Source organism: Lygodium microphyllum, chromosome 1 (assembly GCF_053477565.2).
Source record: "Lygodium microphyllum isolate KBCC chromosome 1, Lygodium_microphyllum_v1.1.10, whole genome shotgun sequence".
Classification (NCBI taxonomy): Eukaryota; Viridiplantae; Streptophyta; class Polypodiopsida; order Schizaeales; family Lygodiaceae; genus Lygodium; species Lygodium microphyllum.
Genome location: NC_141135.1, coordinates 20,523,979 through 20,536,444, shown reverse-complemented (window position 1 = coordinate 20,536,444; position 12,466 = coordinate 20,523,979). Strand labels below are relative to the sequence as shown.

Here is a 12,466-nt window from a genome sequence, read left to right as displayed (position 1 = left end):
CTCCAAAACTGCACATAAACTCAAGAATAAGCCTCACTAATCACTCTCAAATGAAGCCCTGATATTTAGAGGTCAATACCATCACTTGCAACCACATAGATAACTTGATTTCCCTTCAAGAAGACAAGAACAGTGGGCTGCCCTATTTATGACAGGTTTTAGCAGTCCAAAACAACTCCAAATACCTCCAAGATCTCTCCTTTACTTGCCCCAAAGTCACTTAAGTACTTGGGCACAAGAGGGGCTTCAATGGTCCATGAATACGGTAAGAGAATGGAAGAAGACGTACATAAGAGCAGGATGAATACTTTATCTCCATTTTCCCCTTTTATGGATTGTCATACCTCTCATTTTCGTGATACCAAATGGATGGGCAAGAAAGACTCTCACCTTCTTTCTTTGTATCTCCTCTCTATCTTCAGTTTGCTCTGAGTTTGCATGCTTTGGAGCATGTACCATAGCCTTCAGCTCTCCCTCCATCTGCCACAGGTGTGCAGGCTCAAAAATTACGCCGAAAAATGCGGGCTGCACTTCTCTTCTTCTTCTACACAAAAGTGGACCATATAGGTCACTTACCATTACTTCAGGTCCCATACAAACCAAGTGGACTTTTGGGCACTCTTCTTGATTTCCAAGCAAATACACCTCATGAACCAATGCGATATAACATGTGAACTATCAATTACCTCCTGTTGATCAAGTTGAAGGTCCCCATAGACTTAATTTTTGTCAATTTACATGATACAAACTGAAAGTTGCATGTCAAGTTACGAAGGAACTTATGAGATTAAATGGTATCTAGATCAAATGTTGGGAAATAATGACTGAATTATATATGAAAGTTCCTCATGTGAATCCTAATGAAGTTCTTCTGCAAACATAAGAACTCCATGATTTATGCCATGAACATAAAACTCTTTGACATTCACCCCCTCCTAACCTGCACATCTTTCGGCATGTGCCACTTCATGAAATAGCAGGTTAAGGAGGCTCTTCTTCTGACATATCTTCATCTTCATCCTCTAAGTCTTCTTCTTCTTCCTTGTCTTCAAGTAGATGGCTCACATCCAAGTTTTCAAGCTCATAAGTAGAAGACTCTCTTCGTTTGAAGAGCTTGATACATTTGCTGGCTATTGGTATCTTGATCATGGTCCCATCCATTTCAGCCAAAGTGTAAGTAGCATTATCATGTACCACCTTCACCACATATGGTCCAAACCATCGCTTGGCTAGCTTCCTATGAGCACTATACTGATTGTCCAGGCTACTGTCATAGACAAGTACCCAATCATTCTCTTGGATAGCTCTTGGATGGAGTCGATGACACTTGTCAAACCTCTTCTTATTCTTTAACCTTGCTGCCTTCAGCCTTTCAATGGCAGTCTTGACATCCTCTGGCCTTCTTTTAAGCTGCCTTATGCGCAAAATTAGCAGCTCTTCTCTATTTATGCCTTCATCCCAAGGCAAGATACTCCATGTGATAATAGACTCCTCAAAAGGCATAATAGGTGTGCCCATATATTAGTTCAACTGGCATATAACCTGTTACTGCACTATGGGTAGTTCTATCAGCCCATAATGTGAATGGAAGCATTTTAGGCCATTCTCTCATCTTCCCACTGCAAGACTTTGCCAAAGCTTTGAGAATCGGTTGATGGCCTCTTTCACTCTTACCATTGCCTTCAAGATTGTAGGCTGATGTAAGAGATAGCTTGATTTCCAATTGATCAAAGAAATGGCGAGCTGTATCAGCATCCAATTCTCCTCTATCAGCAGTTACTTTGGCAACACAACCATACCTGCAAAACACTTCTTCAATTAAAAATCTACAAACAGCTTGAGTGGACTTTGTTTTCAAGGCTTTTCCCTCCACCTGATTTGTGAGATCTTCTCTAGCAAGTACTAGATATCTCATGTTCCAAATTCTTTGTAACGTTCACGTAAATTACCTCTTAGGGATAATGATATAACTTTTTTTTAAATGAATAATGGTAATTTTTTTTTCCTTATTCTCCCCTAGCCCCGACGGTCGTGCTGGAGGGGGGAGAGGGAAATAGAATGTCCAGCAAGCTCCTTGCTGGAGCTTCCTCACCTCTAATCGCCATAGAGTCGACACGTAGGGAGGGAGGATCCCCCTCCCCTCCCCTATTTAAATAGAGGGGGCTGCCTCCATGAGGGAGAAAAAGAGGATGCTGAGTGCCGTCCGGTTGGCTGAAAGGAGGGAGTGAGTCTCCCTATTAAACTTGTGGGAGTGAAGGCCTTTGCTGTGAGGAAAGACGGGAGGTGGAGGGAGTGGACTACCGTGACGACTAAGGGAGGGTCATAAATCGTGAAGAAGGTTGTTGTCGCCTTTGTGGAAGGAGGATTGACGCATGCCATCGGGCCCTAACATCCCAGTCCGCGTTTCCCCCCAGCTGTCAAATTGCCGCCCGAGTCGTTGATGGTCTTCTGCTTCCACGTGGCCTGGAAGCTTCCTGGGAGAGGAAGCTTCCAAGGGGCCCTTAAGCCCCTTTTCACCCCCCTTCCCCCCCCCCCCCCCCCCCGTGTCTTATCACCCCTCTTATCCCTTAAGCCTACAACACCTCCGTGTCTAAATACATTATATGGCTCTCTCCCATGGGTGTTGGAACCCCATGTTTTACCCTTAAGTCCTTTCTTTTGGGATTATTATCTTCCCTGTGATTTTAAAGTTCACTCAACCCCTATCCTTAAGCCCCTTTTGTTTTTTTCCCTTGGAACCACACCCCCGTGCTAATCCCTTAAAACCCCTATCCCTTTCCTTGGAACCACCCCTCTTTCCTCCGTGTTAAAACCTTCCCTAGCCCTTCCCTTATGGCGTATTGAAACCCCTTCCCTCCAAGTTGACCCAAGGTCCTTCGACCTTACTTATAATCCTTGCGGTTACTATATTTCCTTGGAGTTCTCTTCCGCACCTTGTGTTTTTTCCATCCCTTTTTGTTCCTCATTTGAGCGAGTCATTAAAAGACCATTAAGCCTTCCCCATGGCTTCAATGGGTCTTAATCGTAGAAGACTCTGAAACACCCTTTCGAATTTCCCTGACTTCCAAGGAGGGAGCCTTCCAAAAACTACTATCGACAAGCGGTGCAAGGAAGCGACGGTGGAATTCCTAGGAGGAGTTGTGGAGCTGCTTCCACGTTCGAAAAACTACAATTGCAATGCCTCCTAAGAAAGTCCAACGGGTAGCCGCGGGAGGGTCATCTCCCGGTATCCATGTGGATATCTCACCCCAAAACCAGGTTTTTCTTCTTGGCTTTAATTCGGTTTTAAGTCGATCATGCAAAGAGAAATTGTTAGGGATAGGATATATTTGTCCGAGTTATTTGTAATGAAGGAGTTTAGCTTATTTGAATGAATGATAATGTATAGAACCTAGTTTCCTTCGAATTGCATCAAGCATTATAAATTACGAGCAAGATTATCCATTTACTATAGTAGTATATTTTAGTTAAATCCTAAAGGTATAGAAATTATATCTTGCACCATTAGTCTTATTTCTTTCGCAACGAATCATTGTAAATGATTAAATTCATGAAAGGTTTCTTTCGTTGCTCAAATTACTAGGAAGTTATCATTGCTAATTGCACATCTTAGCAAGGGAAATGTTTGTTATTTGGCATGAGTTCTGTGCAGAAGAAGAGAAGAATGAGAGTCTAAATGAGCAAGGATGCAGATACTTTGTGGCTGATCATATTTCAACTTGTGAGAAGATTTTGGCCAGGTTAGAAGAAGTGAACTTGACACTATCAGGGCAAAAATCTATTTTTGGAGTAAATGAGGTTGCCATTGTTGGACATATGTGTGGATATTATGGCAAGAAACCCTCACCTGATAAGGTGGATGCCATAGGCAAGATTACGGAGTATTGTTCTACCACTTCAGAGGTATGGAGGTTCATTGGAGCTTGTGTGTTTTATATGATTTGGATACCTCATTTTGCACACATAGCAGATTGTTTATATCAGTTGCTTCGAAAGGGGCAAAAATTTTATTGAGATGAGAGCCACACTAGAGCCATGCAGAAATTGAAGAAGTTATTGCAGATTTCTCCTACTCTCAGGAAAGCGGATTATAATTGTGGAAGGCCTATTGTATTAACAGTTGACACTAGTCCAATTGCATAGGTTGGGCTGTGGGTCAAGATGATGCAGATGGAAACATGTATGCTATTCGGTTTGGAGCGAAAGTCCTAAACGAGAGACAGAGGAGATATCCGCAAATCAAGAGGGAGTTACTGGGAATTGTTATGGCTCTCAAATGTGACAAGGAGTACTTTATTGGAGCTTCAGTTGTGGTAGAGACAGATTGCTTGCCATTGATTGGAATGATTACGAGTTGCTCTACTCCGGATATAGCTATGCTGAGATGGATTGCATACATTAAGTCATTAAATCCAGAATTTAAACACATAGCAGGGAAGGATAATCCAGTGGCAGATATGCTGTCTAGAGCCAGATATGATGATGAGGAGACTCTACTTGCAAAAGAGGATGATGCAAAATTTTCAGCCACTATGGTTGATCATGTTTGCCATGTCTATGATATTGTGGCTTTCATAGAAGAACTCTATGTTGGAGATTGGTTGCAGATTGGCAAGTACCTTAGTACACTAAGCAAAAGAGATAAATGGACAGATGAAGAGTTCATGAAGATCAGAAGGAAATCCTATGGTTATTTTCTCAAGGACGGATTTCTTTGGAAGCATCCGAAGAAAAGAGGCGGATTACCTTTGCGGGTTGTCTGTGATAGAGAGACACAATTACAGGTGATGAGGGAGTTTCATGAGAGTCCTTGGGCTGGTCATAGAGGAGTGTGGGCTACTTATGAGAAAATCAAGGAGAAATATTGGTGGAATGTATTCGATAGTGCGTCATCGAGATGAGCTTCATCCGACCTATCCGCTATGCATTCATTATAAGTGGGTAGTTGACTTGGTTACTATGCCTATGGGTCTATGGCAGATGAGATATATTGTTTTGGCTAGAGAGGATCTTACCAATCATGTTGAGGGAAGATCTTTGAGAACGAAGACCACTAGTGCAGTGTGTAAGTTCTTATTGGAAGAAATTTTTTGCAGGTATGGCTGTGTGGGTAAGATCACTGCGGATCGTGGTGAATTGGATGCAGATGAAGCTAGGGAGTTTTTCTCTCAACTAGGAATCAAGTTGGCTCTAACCACAGCATACAATCCAGAGCGAAATGGAAAGAGTGAAAGAGGGCATCCGCCGATAGTGAAAGCATTAGCCAAAGCATGTAGAGGACGGATTGGAGAATGACCGAGACTTCTACCATTTGCTTTGTGGGCTGATCGTACGACTCATAGTGTTACCACAGGATATATGCCCGCAGAGTTGATATATGATCAGAAACCTGTTATGCCGACGACTGAGACTTGTGCTTTGACTTGGTCAGTTTTACCTTAGCAGGAGGATTTGACGAGAGAAGAGCTCTTAGCTCTTCGGATTCGGCAGTTGGAGAGAAGACCAGAGGATATTCAGCTAGCTATTGACAGGTTGAAGGTTGCTAGACTAAGAAATAAGGATAGGTTTGACAGCAGGCATCGCTTGCGGCCTAGAGCAATAGAAGAGGGAGATTGGGTATTAGTCTTTGATAGCAGCCTTGAAAATCAGCATACTGCACTTTGGAAGATGGTGAAATGATGGTTTGGGCTGTACATAGTTAGACATGTCTTTGATAATGCAACATATGAGCTGACAGAATTGGATGGGACAGTGCTTAGAGTGCCTATTGCAAGAAAAAGAATTAAGATTTTCAAGAAAAGAGATGATGAAGATTATGCATTGGAAGAATTTGCAAGAGAAGAGCAACGAGAAAAAACTCCAATGGAAGAGACAGATGATATGACAGATAATCTTGTTGATATACCGGAAATGCACAATGAAGAGATTGATCTGTTTGTGGATCTTGATGATAATGATCATGGGTAGTTGGCCCATCCGGAGGATGCGGAGGATTAGAGGGGGTGGATGTCGTATTGCTACGCATTCGAGGTGTGAAATCCACCCAAAAGTTGTGTGTGTGGGATTTGATACTTTGTACATATTTAGTTGTTGTGTTTATACTTTTGTTCTGCGTGGAAGGGGGTTTGGAGCAAGAGGAATTTATCTGTAATGCTCTGGTTGACATGTATGCAAAATCTGGTATGCTTGGAAACTCGATGGTATTTCTCCAAATGCTTTCACGTTTGCCTCTGTGCTGAAGGCATGTGGTAACATGGGAACCATTGACAAATGTGAAAAATTACTTTTGGACATGGCAAAGAGTGGATTGGAAACAGATACATCTATTGGAAGCATCATAACTGAGATGTATGCCAAGTCTGAGATGATGTCAAAGGCTTAGGAGGTTTTTGATAAGTCGCCAGCTCGTGACCTTGTGTTGTGGACTTCGCTGATTGCAGGCTATGCTGAACATGGACCATTTGTCAAGGCACTTGCTTCTTATCATCACATGCAATTAGAGGGTGTCTGTCCAGATGTTGTCACTATTGCTTGTGCCTTGAAAGCTTCTATGTGCATGAAAGATTTGAGTAAGGGCCAAGTCATTCACATGGAGATTGGTTTAAAAGGATTTGAACAAGATCTTCCTATTGCTAATACACTTGTTGGACTATATGCACAATGTGGCTTACTTTGGATGCCTAAGACAATTTTGACAAGCTCTCAGTCCATAATGTAATTTCGTGGGCAGCTCTAATTGCAGGATATGTTGAACATGGATTTAATCAAGAAGCCATTCATTTATTTGTTGATGCAGTTCATACAACCGTATCTTCTGCACCATTAGGAAGCCATTTGGACAAAAATTCAGTCACTGAGAGAAATGATAAAGCATACAATCAGAGTAACAGTCAACAGACTGGTCAACAAACTACAGTGCTGCAAAAGCCGATGTCATTGGTCAAGAAATAATACTGCAATATTAGCATGGGAGAAGCACTTTTCTGGTCAGAAAGGGGCCGCTTTTCTGGTGGAAAAAGGGGGCCATTTTCAGGGCGTGTGTTGTAAGCCTGGTGGAAAAAAAGCATCGGGAAGAAGATTTTTGGGAGATTATGGTGGAAGGAACAGGCGATGGGAAAGAAAAGATGAGAGAGTGGCCCATCATTGAACAAGAAATGGAAGATGAGGACTAGCCTACAAATGCCCATCTCAATCCTGCTATCCTACGGTCCTGATGTACTCAATTTCGGAGATTGCTGCTCTGGGATGTGCCTATTATTCTTGTGCTGGTTGATGATGCTGCCGACCTTGCTTTAGTGCAAGTAGCCAATGATAGGAAGGCAGGCAGAAGAGGAAAATTCTGATATGAAGGGGAGGATTGTCCTCTGGTTTTGGAGGGCGAGCTCTGCGTTCAGAGTGAGAGGAGCAAGACATCGAAAAGGAAAAGAAACGAAAGAAGTTGGAGAAAAGGCGTGTTGTAGGCCGCCTGGGGGGGGAGGAAAAGCAACAGTTGAACAGGTTAACAGAAAAAGAAATTGGAGAATCATCGTAATAGCACAGGAGCAAGAGCTTATGGAAGATCTTCTAGGTCCTGATTTTCGAACTCTAGGAAAAATCCATGATGAGAGAGCTCATCTTCTCCACCAACTCCATTCGGCATAGCTAAACTGGCTACTCAGCATTGATTCGAACCAACAATCGCAATGAGGATTTCATGCTTTGTCTCTCGCACACATGCATATGTCTATATATTAGAGTCGAGACTGCTCTGGAAGACGCCATTACCTTCTTCATCAAGCTTCTTAGAGCTTGAAGCCTGTTGAGGAATGACATCGTATCATCTTCTTCAACCTCTACTCCTCTTCATAATCTGGTTGATTCAGAGATGAGATTATTCCTGTGAAGACAAAGTTGGTGGATGCAAAAATTGGGGCAGAGAGGCATGTTGTTGTTTCGGTTGATGATGGGATCAGACCTGGAACTTCCCTTGCCGACCTAGCCAAATTAAAACCTGTTTTCAGAAAAGATGGTACTACACTTGAAGGAAACTCGAACCAGCTAAGTAATGGTGCTGCTACAGTGCTATTTATGAGAAGAGATGTGGCCTTACAGAGAAATCTTCCAATTCTCGATATATTCAGGAGCTATGCAGCAGTAGGTGTTGATCCAGCAATGATGGGGGTTGGACTTGCTGTTGCTATTCCAATAGCTGTGAAAACTGCTGAACTAGAAATCTCTGATATTGATCTTTTTGAAATAAATGAGGCTTTTGCATCTCAATACACATACTGTCTATAAAAATTGGGGCTAGATCCAGAGAAAGTAAATGTAAATGGTGGTGCTTGAATCCGATAGCTCTTATGTTTCTCACAAGAGCTCAGCTGGATACTTGTAGAACTATGATCTCTTATGTTGTACCTCCATCATAACAGGGCAGCTTAGGAGAAAGCTTGTGCCTTTGTATTTCTGGCATCCTCCACAAGAAGCTTTTTATGGTCTTACTAGACAGCCTGAATCCAAGAAGATCACGATAGTGTTGTATTTTTTTGAATCCTAGATTTCTGCACATAGCGTTTGAGGTCAAGGATCTACAAATGCAGCAGAATTAAATTGGGTGGCCTAAAATCAGTGGACTGATCAGATTTGAAGTCATCTTGTATTTTGCAAACTTCATGGCAGTAATATAAAAATTACTTGGCATCATTTTCTCGTCTTGCTTATTCACATGCTGGATCTTCTATCTTGAAATTCGTCAAGGTCCTCTGTGGTCGCGACTTTGCTTTTGAAAACCCTTCGACATCGTCCATGATCTATTTTCCTTTTTATTAAACAATAAAACAAATAGATCAATCCAAAAAGGAGTGTTTCTATGCATGAACCAAGGATATATGTTGATAGATTGTAGAAGCCTTCATTTAAGCACATAATGAAACTAGTCTTAGGAAGTGTCCTCTTATCGTCATAGAACTCATGGAATCATAAATGTCATCGTAGTTACAACATTGAGAAAAGAAATATCAAGCTTTTAGGAGGATAAAACTAGTAGTTGTGAAATGAAGACTCTTGATAGCCAATGGTTGAGTCCAATGTGAACAAGCCATTAATTCCAAACTCAAGAGAGGCACTGATGGCCAAGCGAAGTGCTTGGAGTTGAATGAGCCAATACACCATCTTATGTCAAGTTCTTGGAGTTGAATGAGCCAATATACCATCTTATAACAAGTGCAGGGTGTATTATCATAAAAAACAATCCTTTGAGTAGGACTCTTTAGTATCTTAGGTCTTTCTAGTCTTCAAAATAACTTTGATCTTCAATGGTACCTATCTTTTTAATTCAATGTGAAACCTACCAAAATTCACACTTGAAGATGTACTCTATGCCCATAACAATCTTGCAATTTGAAAGATGTGCGATTTTGAATCAATGTTATGCAACTCAAGCATACAATGTGTAACATGTCCACTTGTATTTTCAGGACATGTCTTAGCTGTCCATCGGAAAGGATGTCTAGAAAGCTCCGCCCGGCACTCCCATGGAATGTTACGGGGTTTGCGATCTAGGGCTTTTCGCATTTGCCACGTAGCGAAAGTATTCTAGCTGTTCCCACTTAGGATCGACCTGAATTAGGGTTTTCCTAATTGGTCATTTCCTAACAGCAACTAGTGTCAGACCCAAGCGAACTACTTTACGCAGAAACGCCAGGTCCGAAGCTGATTCACGCTGCACTTCGTTCAAGGAGAATGGAAAACGAGAGGGATGCAAAGCTCAACCTCTCTGCCATAAGGCATAGTCCCATTCCGATCAGGTCTTTTTGCAATTGGCGCAGCTCCTGGTACTAACCTAATCTCATGATCCACTTCTCTTTGAGGCAGAAGTTTAGTTAACTCTTCAGGGAATACGTCCACGTATTCCTTTAGCCAAGAAGGTCCTTCATTAGACTCTTATTTCTGATCTAACTTGTTGAGTTTGATCAAGTAGACAGGTAATCCTTTTTTGACTCCTTTTATGATCCGAAATACTTTGGCCAATTGGATTCTTGGCACTCTAGCCTCACCTTGAGTTGTGATTAATTCCCTTTCAGAGTTTCGAAAGGAAACTTGACCCTTTCCACAATGAATGTGGGCGTCGTTAGGCTTAAGCCAATCCATTCCGAGTAGACACTCATGGATACCTAAATTCATGACTCTGAATTTGACCGAAGTCTTCTTTCCTCCCAGAAAGAATTCCACCTTAGCAGTTTTCCTGGTACAAGTAACCTCATGACCATTTGCCAATTCCACAAGCAAGGTAGGTGCTTCTACTGTGGCTATTTCTTGCACAAGATGGTGAGATAAAGGAATCTGTACTGCCACAATCAATCAAGGTCTTGAAAATTTTACCTTGATAGTCCGACGGTGTCTGAATCACCGAGAACTCGCGATTCCGCCCTTTCTTGTGTAGGGCGGCATGGACTGTTGCCCTTTCAAACTCTGCTTCCATGGTCGGATCTTCCTCTTCTTCTTCTTCGCACATTTGCCTATTGGCAATGTAGGTGATTCTTCCTCTACCTCGGGTAGCGGCTCCTTGACCACGGTCCATTCCTTAGAAAGCTTCTTGGTGATGTCCTCCACCAAGCTTGGGACATTGCCTCTTGAAGTGACTGGGTTTGTTGCAGTGGAAACAATGGAGGTTTCGGCCATTGCTTTGAGTAGGAACAAAGTTGTTGACATTGTTAGTCCTTGCTTTCTTTCTTTCTCCCTGATTATGACCTTGAAATCTCTTTATCTGAGGTCTGAATGCTCCTCTGTTCAGGTCATTATAAGACCAAGTTTTGTTACCCCTTGGTCTAGACTGCACTTCCTGAATTATAGGCACCGCTCAAATGAGTGCGTCCTGAAGATCTGATGGACGCATAGATTTGAGACAGGTATTTACTGGTGGATTTAAACCAGCACAAAATTTGGACACCTGTTGTGTCATGTCCATCTGTGGCGCATACTTAAGAAGTGAGACAAATTTGGAATAGTATGCGTCAAGAGTAAGTCCCAATTGTTTTAGCTCGTAGAACTCATTCATTTTCTATGTGCGATATGCAATTGGTAAATATCTTCCTTCCACGGCTTTCTTCAGCTTCTCCCAAGTAACGGATCCCTTTCGATCCCTTGATCCCTGCACCATTGCTTCCACCAAAGCCTGGCTTCGCCGGTGAGCTTTAACTTGGTGAGCATAGCCTGATTGGCAGGTGCAGTACCGACTGCTTCGAAGTACTCCTCCATGGATTCAATCCAAATTTCAGCATCAGCTTGAACGAACCTACCTCTCCCGTCAAACTCGGGTGGCTTAATCTGGTTGAGAAGAAACTTTTTCTCCTGGATTACAGTAGTATTTGATGTAGGAGGCGAACTAGGAACTTGTACCTAGGGTTGTGCCTGGATAAAGGTTTCTTAACGTTATTATACGATAATCGTTATTGATTTATATTACATCTTCAATTCTGCTATCATGTAAGCAATGTAGCTACTTAACTTTTTATCAATTCTCATGCACAATCAGACATTGATAAAAAGAAGTCTTATTTGTATTTATATGGGCATAGCCCTTTCGGAATACAACATTTCTTGCGATGATAAGCCAACTGTTACATTTAGTTTGGGGAGAACAACGTTGTATTACATTTATCTACAGGAACTGTATAGTAGTATGGTTTTGGGTCATGGATCTTCAAGAATCGGTAAATCATTGGAAGTTCAGGATATCCTTTCCATTGGAATCCATTCTTCTCATGGCGGCCCAACACTTTAATCCTGTCAGCGGGGATTACACGGGTTACTTCCTCATATACATATGAGTTCATCTGAACCCTTCGACCTCGAATATGTAAAGTTGAATTTACCTGAGCTTCCACAAAAATGAACAGCTTCACGACTTTTAGGTTTTCCAACCACTTGATCCTTTTTAGGTTGGTTTGTAGGTAAGCAAACCGATGGGCGGCTATATAGTAGATTCTTGAAGCATCCGTCCATGTTCGTTCCATGTACAAGGGTGATGGATTATAGATTTTCTCCAAGATGTTCATCATCCCAGCCCTTTGTCAATAATGCGAAGAATGCATTACAGTCATAAACATGACTCGAAATACCAAGAACTTGTTCCACGCTTCATAATTCTGCAAGACAGCATTGAAGATAATGAAATGTTTGGACAGTAACATTTGCTTTACCTCAACTTATTAAGATTTCATAATAACAATTCCGTTGTTGGTCAGTTCTAAGGCTCTAATACCAACTGTAACGTGTCCACTTGTATTTTCAGGACACGTCTTAGTAGTCCATCGGACACGATGTCTAGAAAGCTCCGCTCGGCACTCCCATGGAATGTTACAGGGTTTGCGATCTAGGGCTTTTCGCGTCTGCCACGTAGCAGAAGTATTCCGACCATTCCCACTTAAGATCGACCTAAGTTAGGGTTTTCTTAATTGGTCATTTTCTAACAACAACTAGCGTCAGA

General features: G+C 42.0%; 1 pseudogene; it reads left to right on the top strand.

The window, feature by feature from the left end:
• Positions 1–8,277, top strand: part of LOC148040897 (3-ketoacyl-CoA thiolase 2, peroxisomal pseudogene) — a 61,473-nt pseudogene extending 53,196 nt beyond the window's left edge.
• Positions 8,278–12,466: the final 4,189 nt, after the last annotated feature.